At 42.6% G+C, this 11,094-nt stretch overlaps 1 long non-coding RNA gene across 1 annotated transcript; it reads right to left on the bottom strand.

Moving 5' to 3' along the window:
• Positions 1-1,264: 1,264 nt before the first annotated feature.
• Positions 1,265-10,561, bottom strand: LOC121873195. Its single transcript, XR_006090204.1, has 2 exons — positions 10,407-10,561; positions 1,265-10,005 (listed from the first exon to the last, which is right to left on the bottom strand). It is a non-coding gene; the product is annotated as an uncharacterized LOC121873195 (long non-coding RNA).
• Positions 10,562-11,094: the final 533 nt, after the last annotated feature.

Here is an 11,094-nt window from a genome sequence, read left to right on the forward strand (position 1 = left end):
TCCAGTTTAAAGGTCTACAACCCTTTAAAGATATCTCGGCAACAATGATGCATTTGTCTCATTGACTAGTAAGAGAGGCATTCCTTACTCTTCTTCCCCTCTACACCTTCCTGTCCATCAGACCATTCTCCTGATGAAACAACTTGTGAGACCTGGGTGTCATTCCTGTGAATGAATATGTCTCCACCCTCATGCTGTACTTCTCAACTCTACATATCAATTTATCGGACACGGGTTCTGAGCTGTCTGCCATGAATTGTCTCCTTGTGACGGCCATCATGCCTGGAGGTCACAACAAGTCACTCTAACTACACAACACAGGCACAGTGCGCACCTTCAAATACAATCGGATTACCGCTTAACTGACCTTCTAATACACATAAAAACTTGTAATACTGCTCAAATTATTAATCACCACCACTAGTGATAATACTGATATGAGATCTTTTACTTTAAGGCTTCACTGGTGAATACATGAGAAAAAATATCACTGTACTCTTTTGTCACTTTTCAGGGCACACTTAAAGTACATACTCAAAACAATGATACTTGCTAGTAACAATCTCTGTATGGTGCAACACTGTGTGAACTCTTCCCGAATTACACTGTACTCACAATTGCGGGTCCATACCCTGCACAACAGTCTATTTTCAAAGAGTGTATTAACTTGGCATCCATATGAGGTCCTCATACACAATCAAATGCAATACTCTAGAAAATTAACTAACATTAAAGAGAACCATAGACATTTTCATTACTGAGAGTCATGCTCACAGAAATAATTGATAATACTTTACGAGACTGTCTCCTCTGCACTCAACAAGTATTCACTGTCCTTTTCAATTGCAATGATTTTAACACTGTGTTAACACTTCACCATTACTCTGTGCTGGACTCACAATTGGTGGTCCTTACATGTATTTTCAACAATCCAATTTCAAAGATTGTATTCTTTTTAGGCGACCATTTCACCACAGTCTCCAACCCAATCAATGCAATTGCTGAAATTATACATGTATTTGTTCTCAAATAGTCATATAGTACACTTACTGACAATGTCTGTACGTCTACACTGCTAGAAACTAATGCCCTATGCACTAAAATTATTAGCTAATAAAAACAACACAAAAATACAATAATAGAAAATATAACACTAAACTCGTGTTATATCAATAAATTCAAATGTCATAAACTGAAGTAGACTGAGAACTAAAAAACTTTCTAGTTAGTTCACAAGGTCACTAGCACAGAAAAAATAATGAAATACACACACAAATTTTTTTATAACTCTCAACTCGGTTATATAAAATAAATTCATTAGCCAAAAAAAAATATGTCGTCAAGTGAGAATTTCAACACTTCCTATTGAAACCACAACAAATACATCAAATAAATTTCACAATTACAAATAAAACTAAGTTACATAACCTTAGTACAATAATGGCCTTCAGGTGACACTCAGAAATGAACACTGCCCACAACACTCTTAACACGGCAGATGTTCACTGCTCACTCATTGTCTGTAAATATCAAAGTATTAACTTGAGTGGTCACAACAGTTGCTATGGTATCAGTGTAGGAAGGCACCAAAAAAATATTACACTGGTATATAATAAACACTTTTTCTGAGATTTCACAAAAAAGAAGAATGCAAAAATATATAAGTTAGGTAGCTGACATTTGTTTTTCAGACAATTACCATTACTCTGAATATTTCATGTTTCTACACAACAGCATTACAAGTACAATTTACTTTAAACAAGATTTCTATTTTTCTTTGAGGCAATTGTTCTTACCTAACTTCAAGTGAAGTATTTACTCTTAACTGTTATTTCAATTTCTCGGCAAAACCAAAAAAAAAAAATCTGTACATTTCCTTAACACTGTTTCCACTGAACAAAATTACTACCAAATGAAATAATTTAAGTCCCTACTTAAATATCACAGAATAACATACTATACTGTACAATGGAAAAATACGTAACAAAATATTAGCAATCTGAAATACTCATTTGTTACAGTGAAATGGTTATTAGGTACCTGTTTAGAGAAATGGTTATTACGAATGACAGTTAAAAAACACCCACAGTATCACATTCATTCTTCCCAACTTGATATATTAAATTACAATCCCACTGCTGCAAACCATTTATAAGGGTGGAGGCTTTCTTCTTTTCTTCTTTTCTTTTCTTTTCCTTATTTCATTCATTTTCTCCATTAGTTCTGTCTAATTATTTCATTTCCTATAGTTACTTCATAACCTCTGACCTTTGGTAGCATGGCAAGGGTTTGGGCACATGGGTTAAGTAATTTTGGTATCAAGCTATTGGACAAGAATAAAGGTAGATACTGAGGGAAAATGATACCTCTATCATACTCTAAAAATGGTTTATGAATATGAAATTAAATCTGGTTAAAGATGTCATTAACATACAACTACAAGGATCAACTCCTTGACTTTACTCATCTGCAATTTCAATTAGATACTCATGCTTCTTACATCATTACTGGTTGTACATTTAAAAGAACACACAACATGACAAGCTTACATATGGTACCTTCACTAGAACTCAGTTGGTAGTACATATGGAGGATGCAATTCACAACACATAACACGTTATTACTGGTACTATCAGTATTTATGAGTTCGCTTCTCAACATGGAATAACTATATTTCTGCTAATTATCCCCAATCATATACAACAATAATACTTTGGCCCATATAACTGTAAGGAGTGCACCAGGGTGTCACAGTGGTGTCACCACGACAAACAAAGAGCGCTGTTTGGGTCGGTTACAGTCCGACACACAGCGAGGTAGTTCGAGCCAAGTCACCAGGGTGCGGACTCGCACAAATTAATCATGCTGAATTAACGACATCCTAGAGGCAGCCAGCTGGTGTGCAGCTACCGGCCTCCCTGTGTCTGTCAGGTATTCAGCTAACACACACACTGTGCCTGAGATATGATGGGACAGCGTCAGAGATGTGAAAAATAACTCAATCACAAACAATCTTTCGTCTGGCAATGACAGACGATATTTACACTACATTAATTCTCTCACTGGGTAAATGATAATTTCACTGTTACAACATGAACACTGATATTCACAAAATTCACTAAGTTTAACTGACTTCATATAGCGGGCGTGAGAACATACACATACCTGAGATATGATGGGACAGCGTCAGAGATGTGACGCTTCTCCTCGAACACGAGTTTATATACAGCTAAATGGCAACTCAGTCCTCTGCACTACACATGCCAGAAAGGCTAATCACTCAATGACAGAAATTACATTCAACTCAGTTGCTGAACATTTAACTATGAAAATCAGTCATGGGTCAGGTGAATTTCTTACGTCTATTTTTATAATCTAATCAGAGATTGGGCTTGCCAGGAAGAAGTGAAATGGATGTCAAATACACACGCTGTTAACGTCATTCTCACAACATAATTGGGATTTCTAGGCAAGGACCTTCTATGGGTAAACGTTGAGATCTTGGAGATAAGAGTGTGACATATTCTTTTCAGGAGATTAATTACTTTCTTAAATAGACAACTGACAATAATCAAACTCCAAATATCAGATTCTCTGAGGTTTGGGCATCAAAATAATCTAACTTCAGTAACAATTGGAAATTCACGGCTATACCCAAGGACGATATCACGGGATGTCATTCATACTGGCAGACTCGACCCTCACTTACTTGATAAGTGTTACTAACTATAAAGACAGTTGAAGCTTTCAACATCACTCACAACGGATCTTGAATGCTTTAACTGTAATCAGACATATCTAAGTTGGTGCAAAACAACGGTGTTCTCGCTCACATTCAAATTTACTTTATATAGGTTGGTTTCAGAAAGTCAGAGAAAATGGACGGCACCTAAGCTAGGGAAAATCCCTTCCTAGGGATAACTCACCAGTTATCCACATGTTTTGAGGGCGTGAAGCATAATATGAATCATCAGGTTTCAAACAGACCAGCAGTGCCATTGTGACCATGACACTACAGTCTGCCGATACAATCTACCGAGAACTGGCGAGTGACTCAACCGTCGATGGACCTTCAGCGGGGAGCTTCCTTCCGGCGCCGGAGCACCAGGCAGCTACACAGCAGGAGAGCTGGGATGCCTATGTGAGAATTTGTGAATCATCAACTAAAGTGTGATGCCTATAATATAATAATAGTTAACCCCAACGAAAAGGGGGTTGTGGGTTGAGTTTGTGTATAGCACTCATATGTGTACGTAGAGAAATGTGACACCTCTGTATGTGGGTCAAGTGTCAGAGAGGACTGGTCTCGGTGCCAAAATTGTTCGAACAGGCGTGCAGGAGTGTTATCGTTCAATCCGGATCGAAATGCCACCAGCAGCGAGGACCGCGTGTGAGGAAAGAGTGTACTCTGTGTCACTTACATTCTCATGTACACGCGGGAGAGATAGTGTTCAAAGCATACAACCAGACTGCATCTCCAATTGTAAATAAAATTTAAGAACGAGTGAGTTGCCCTTTCTGTTAGAAAATAGTAGTTGTGACAGTTAAGGAACGTTGTGAGTAAGGGCACAGTAGTGTTTGTGGCATCAGTTTTATGATGTTAGCAGTTGTGTAAGGAATCCCTACACTGATTGTGGTGCCTCTGTTGTCGTGTTAGTGTGACTTCGCTCGTGCTTAATGCACGTGTTTATATTACTTTAGTTGTATGACATCGCTTATATGACTTCAGTTGTATGACATCGCTTACATGACTTCCGTTGTATGACATCACTTATATAACTTCAATTATATGACATCGCTTATATGACTTCAGTTGTATGACATCTCTTGTATGATCTCAGTCATGTGACATCGTTATAAACGAGCAGGCGCGTCAGTTGAAGAGCATTCCGGCTTAACCGAACGTATCTATAACTGTCCACCGAAAGAGCCAAATCGAGTTCACTGTGCCACCAGTCATGGAAGGGAACACGGCAGAGGAGATAAGCCTAGCTAGCCTAGAAGACCTGGAGGCCCTGAACGACGGAGATGCTAGTTGGTCACTCACACAGTCAGGGCGAAGTGGAGAAACCCTTTCACCCAAGAGAAGGATGAAACCAACAGGCCGGAAGAATAGGGTAATCGGGGGTTATCAGCAGACGCTCACCCAATTGACGGCAATGATGCAGAATATGAAAGATCATATGGAGCAACTGCAGACTTTAGGTGATACGGATGACTTTGGTGAGATGCTATCATTCCCAGGAGGAAAACCTTTTCTGGAAACGAGTGAGGGGATGATAGCCGCGACGAGGTATCCATGAGATACATATTGTCAACCGCCAGAACCAGGAGTGTCTAACTGCTACACCTAGACTCCCACCCAAGGAGGGTTCCCAACACTCAGCGCCTCAGAGTCGCGAACATCTCCTCAGGGGGAGAGGGAACATGTTTCCACCTGTCATACCCACTTTCCGGAAGCAGTGACACCAACAGGAACCTAGGAGAAGGAAAAAAAAGTACAAGATATATAGTGAGAACGCCCAGGACGGATGGAAGGGAGGCCATCGGACACGATGCTACCAACCCAGAGACTGGAAAAGTTAATGGCCGATGCCAAAATTCAGCGGAGGGACTTGTGACGAGTATTGGGAGTTCAAGCATGCCTTCCAAAGACACAATGGGGAGGCGTCCATACACTATGCACTAAAATTGGAAACACTTCTCTCGGCCTACATCGGCCGCACTAAGAAATCCCTGAGAGTGTGCCTGCAAATAGAAGATCCCAGGGCAACAAGTAATCCTACATCCAAGAACTAATAGGCAAGGTCCTACGTGGGCCAGCCGTGAGAACAGATGACATTAAAAGACTTCAGGAGCTCGCGGACAATCTTGGAAATTGCGTAAGCAACTTAAAGGTGCTAGGAAAACTGCATGAAATTGACACTTACGAATCACTGAATACTTTGGCTAAGAGATTCACAGGAAAGATCAGGGCGCGATATGAGGATAGAGCATAATATGCTCTATCGTGTCTCCTTTCATAGTCATATGCTGAGCATATGACTATGAAAGGAGACACGGGAATTTTCCAGGGGTCGAGTGGATGAAGGATTTTCTACTGGAGATGCTAGACAGGACAAGGAGGGCTTCGAGGGGACAAAGACAAGAAGAGCCGAACAGTACATGAACAGGCTCACACCCATACCCTTCCTCATCAGAAAGGAGACCTGTGGGCATAGTGACTTCGGGAAGAGAGGAGGTTAGAGGAAGGGACGACAGCACTTGCCTGTTGTGCCCTGGATATCTCCCTCTGCAGAGATGCCAAGCATTCCTCAACATGTCGACTGGAGCGCGAATTTCATTCATACGTGAAGAACGTCGCTGTTTTGCCTGCTTAGATCGCACTCACCGGATGGCCAAGTGCATCCAGAAGACAAGGTGCTGCATAGATGGCTGCTATAGCTTCCACTCGAATCTCCTGCACTTCTCGAGAAATTCTATGCTCAATAACACGCCAAACCAGGACGAACCATCAAGAAAGGAACTTTTAGCCAGTTTTTAAGGGATGGAAAGAGCTTCCAACATGGATGCACACCAGTCAGAAGTGTCGCCCAACCACAAGCGGCAAAAGCTAGGTAACTGTCAACTCAAGGCCATCATGTCGGCACAGAAATCAACGACCAGTGGAGCTAGGCCATGGAAACCCGAATCCAGCTCGAGAGTTACGGAGAAAAGGGCTCGAAACAAGAAGGTTGCATTAGTGACCACGAACCGAGAAAACTTGTATAAATGGGCCAGAAATACTTACGATCGAGAAAATAACCAGTGCGAGGGGCACGAAGATTACGACATATGATTAGAGCAGATCCAGGCGGAGTTGCACTCCCCATATTAAAGGTCAAAGTCCGGGAGATAAGGCGAGAAACGAATACAACAGTGATCACCGGAGCACTCTTGAACTCAGGCAGCAACAGGTCTTACTGCACTGAGAGCCTAACCAACAGACTACAAATAACAGAGAAGTCTGTTTCAGTCTCCATAGGCACGATCCTGAAGGAGACGAAGAGCGTGAAGGTCAAAGAGATCGTTCTGAAGGTGACTAGCGTCGGAGTGAGAAGAAGTCGATCCATCAACATTCCCAGAATCCTCGTTATTAAAGACCTGCCTTCTTCACTGGAAGCATCGGTTGTGAACACCAGAGCTGTTGCCAAATGGAGGCACCTCCAAGGAACCACACATTTCCACGCACCGGAAAGAGTGGATCTTCTGATAAGGTTAGATGTAACACAAGCCCTGACACCGTTAGAAGTAAGGACCGGGGAGAACGGAAAGCCGTTCGCGGTGAGCATACTTCTAGGATGGACCATAAATGGACTGATTGGACCTGCAATAAGTGACCACCTATCATTCAACCACCTCATCTCAGAAAAGCCGCTGAGCCTGGAGACACGTTTAGAGACAGAAGAGTCCTGGTGCTATGGTCAACTTCAGTGACGAGAGTGGGCGGGCACTATCAACTTCCCATACCGTTCCGTCATGAAGAGCCGGAACTCCCGAATAACAGGAAACTAGCTGAGCAACGGTTAGCGAGCTTAAAGAAACGTCTCCTGAAAGACCCAGACCTCCGCCATAGATATCGAGAAGAGATGCAAAACCTGATCAACAAGGGACATACTGAGAGAGTCCCACACCGTGAGCTTACCATTGTGCCGGGGTAAAACCTGGTACCTCCCACATCACCCAGTATTGAACCAAAATAAGCCCGGGAAGTTGAGAATAGTTTTGACTGTGCAGCAACATATGAGTCAGTGTCCCTGAACAGCCAAGTGATGCAAGGGCCAGACCTCAACAACAAATTGATGGGAGTCCTCATTAGGTTCCGACACGAAAGGGTAGCATTCATGGCTGATATCGAGGTTATGTTCCACCAGGTACGAGTACTGCCTAAGCATCAAGACGCCTTGCGCTTCCTGTGGTGGACAGACGACCAACTATCGGGAGACCCGGCCACTTACCGAATGAAGGTACATCTCTTCGGGGGAGTGTGGAGCCCATCTTGTGTTGGATATGCACTACGACGAACATTCTAAGACCACAGACAAAGGCTCCATGAAGAAATTAAGAAAGCAAGTCGCAACTTCTATGTTTATGATCTGCTTCTTTCAGTAGCATCACCAGGGAAGGCAGCGATAGTCACTCACCAACTGAGGCAGTTGATGAAGAAAGGCGAGTTCAGACTTACAAAATGGATTTGCAACCACAAAGTGGTCCTCATAATAGTCCAACAAACGAAAAGAGCCATGGAAGTGAAAGAAGTACTTTTGAAGGATGACAGGCTCCCAGCTGAGCGAGCATTGGGAATCACGTGGGATCAAGAGAATGACGAACTTGCAGTCCGAATCCAGATCCCAACGAAGCCACAAACGAAGCGAGGTCTCCTGAGTATGGTCAGCTCCATATACGACCCATTAAGAATTATCGCTCCGAGCACCATACAAGCCAAAATCAAATTCCAGGACGAGTGCAGGCGAGGCTTCGGGTGGGATGAGCAAATGACCAAACTCAACAGAGCCGCTTGGCGGCAGTGGCTAAATGAACTAACCCCACTTGTCTCAAGTACGCATCCCTCGATGTTACCACCCTGAATGCGCAAATCCAATAACTATGGTACAACTGTACCACTTCTGCAACGCCTCCCAGCAAGCATACGGGGCTGTATGCTACCTCAGGATCACAAGTGGAGATGGAGCCCACTCTACCTCCTTTGTGTGTGGCAGAGCCAAGCTAGCTCCTCTGAAACAGCAAACCATACCTCGGCTCGGGCTATGTGCGGCAGTGTTGGCGGCCAAAGCAGACAAACAACTGAGAGAAGAACTAGAGTTGCAGATCGACAGATCAGTGTTCTGGACAGACAGCATGGTCACCCTTCAATACATACGAAACACTGAACGGCGCTTCCATACCATTTTGGCAAACCGCAATGCAACGATACATGAGAATTCTGACGCAGAACAATGGAGACACGTGAGCTCCAACCAAAACCCAGCTCATGATGCCAGGCGTGGACTGCATGGAGCAGAATTTGGCCAGAGAACCCAAAGCCGCGAATGCATGCGGGAACCCTGCCCACTGGAGGCGATCAGTCCATAGCAGAAGCGTACCGACGAAAATGGAAGCATGCCCAATTCATTGCAGACCAGTTCTGGAAGAAGTGAGTGAAAGAATATCTCCCGACACTCCGGCGGCGACAGAAGCACTTCCGGGTGCAAGGGTCCCATTATTCCACAGTAGCTCATCGGGCGGTTACAACTACGTTTATATGAGTAATCTCTTCAAGCGCGTAGTTTAGGTAAATGCACACAAACACACACACACACACACGTCATTAACATTTATAGATAAATAAAACATAGTTTGTTTTGATAATTGCTTCCCCTAGCACGATAATACAACATACACTGAGTGAGTTGTTGGAATCACGTCAGTAACCCTGAAGTCGACGTTGTCTCGAGAACAAAGACTTATACAGTATGTTACTGAATTTATTAGACACTATCTTCATAATCAACAAGTAGTTCCATTATAAGCAACTAAGAATTCTGAAACAAATACAATATTTGTGGCGATATGAACAGCGTGTGATTTAGGACTTCTTTTGTGGACTTGTTCTTTTTCACGGAGAAAAATTTATACCTGGAACTATGAAATTCATTCTATATTCCATGTTTACGGAATATATTGCGTCTGATATAAAACTTCGGAAATGAAATGCCGACGAATATGAGAAAAATTACGAAAATTATCACTACAGGGATAATTTCTGTGTGCCATCGTTTGATATACCCGTTTATGAACAAAGATATGTCCTTGCTGTAGCTGGACTTGCAGTGAGAGTCTTGGACAAACCACTGCTGCAGGTTGTACACTTTGGTGGTGTTGTCCTGGTGGAGGCGCTCACACAAATCGCAGTACGGCTTGGCTTCATTCGCCCAAGGGTGAGGAATCCAATGAAAACGTTTCCATCTGTGGAGAAAATACAAACATCTTCAATGATCTAGATACAACACGACAGGTACAAGCACATAAACACATATAGGTATAGGCACATATACAAGTAAAGCCACAGATATAAGTACAGGAAAAGAGGTACTGTACTGTACTGTACTCGGTTTATTCTGTTTGTAATCTAGCAAATCATTCCACCCCCAGCATATTTCACGTTGTTTTGGGAGTAATATTGCAAAGAAACAGTAAATATCAAGTAGATGTGCAATGAAGGTGTGAATTACATAAAATAAATTCAACTCAATAATAGAATAAAGAGTGGGAGGGGGGAGGGACGCACTGCAAACCTTGACAGAGTCTTTTAAGTGTTTACGATGGGGTCATATTTAGACCTAGGAAGGATTTAAACTAGGATTCACCTGAAGTACTCATTGTAGGCAGTGTCGTTTTTGTCCAGGTAGATGAGGTACTCGGCGAGGGCCTTAGCTGTGGGGAAGCTGAGGGCGTCGATGTAGGAGTGAGGTGGCGCCAGCATCGAGTAATTGCCTAGACCGTACACCACTGGTACCACGTTTAGCCTGTTGGAGGACCGGTCTTGTGTGACATGTAATCCCTATTACGTTATCTCTCACGTTCGCACTTCCCTACGCTATATTATTTATCATAAGTGGAATGCGCTCCCGTCCATGAGTCAACCTTAGGCATCAGTTGTGTGAGTGTGGCACACTCAAACTACTGGTGTTGTGTCAGTTTAAGTCATGTGACGCCGTATTCACTTAAAAAAAATCTTTGGAAATCAATATTATAACAATATAGATGAAATACACGCTGTATATTTATAACTATACTTAAAAACACCATCCTCAGACAGATTAGTACTATGGGCATGAAAATAAGTCTTTTCAGGTACACAAGGTTACTAATACCACGGCATTCGACCAACTTCACTTCCCTAAGTGTAAATTTAGGTACTGAGAGGATAGCTCTACTTAATACCATGTTTTGTGTCAAAGTTTTGAAGAACAATGGTCCCCAAACTACAGCTCAAACTGAGTTGATGTTCTATCTAAGTAATCCCTACTGTCTCACTAACTTTCCACAAAAGGC

The sequence above is a fragment of the Homarus americanus genome, unplaced genomic scaffold (assembly GCF_018991925.1).
Source record: "Homarus americanus isolate GMGI-L3 unplaced genomic scaffold, GMGI_Hamer_2.0 scaffold32929, whole genome shotgun sequence".
In the NCBI taxonomy this organism is placed as follows: domain Eukaryota; kingdom Metazoa; phylum Arthropoda; class Malacostraca; order Decapoda; family Nephropidae; genus Homarus; species Homarus americanus.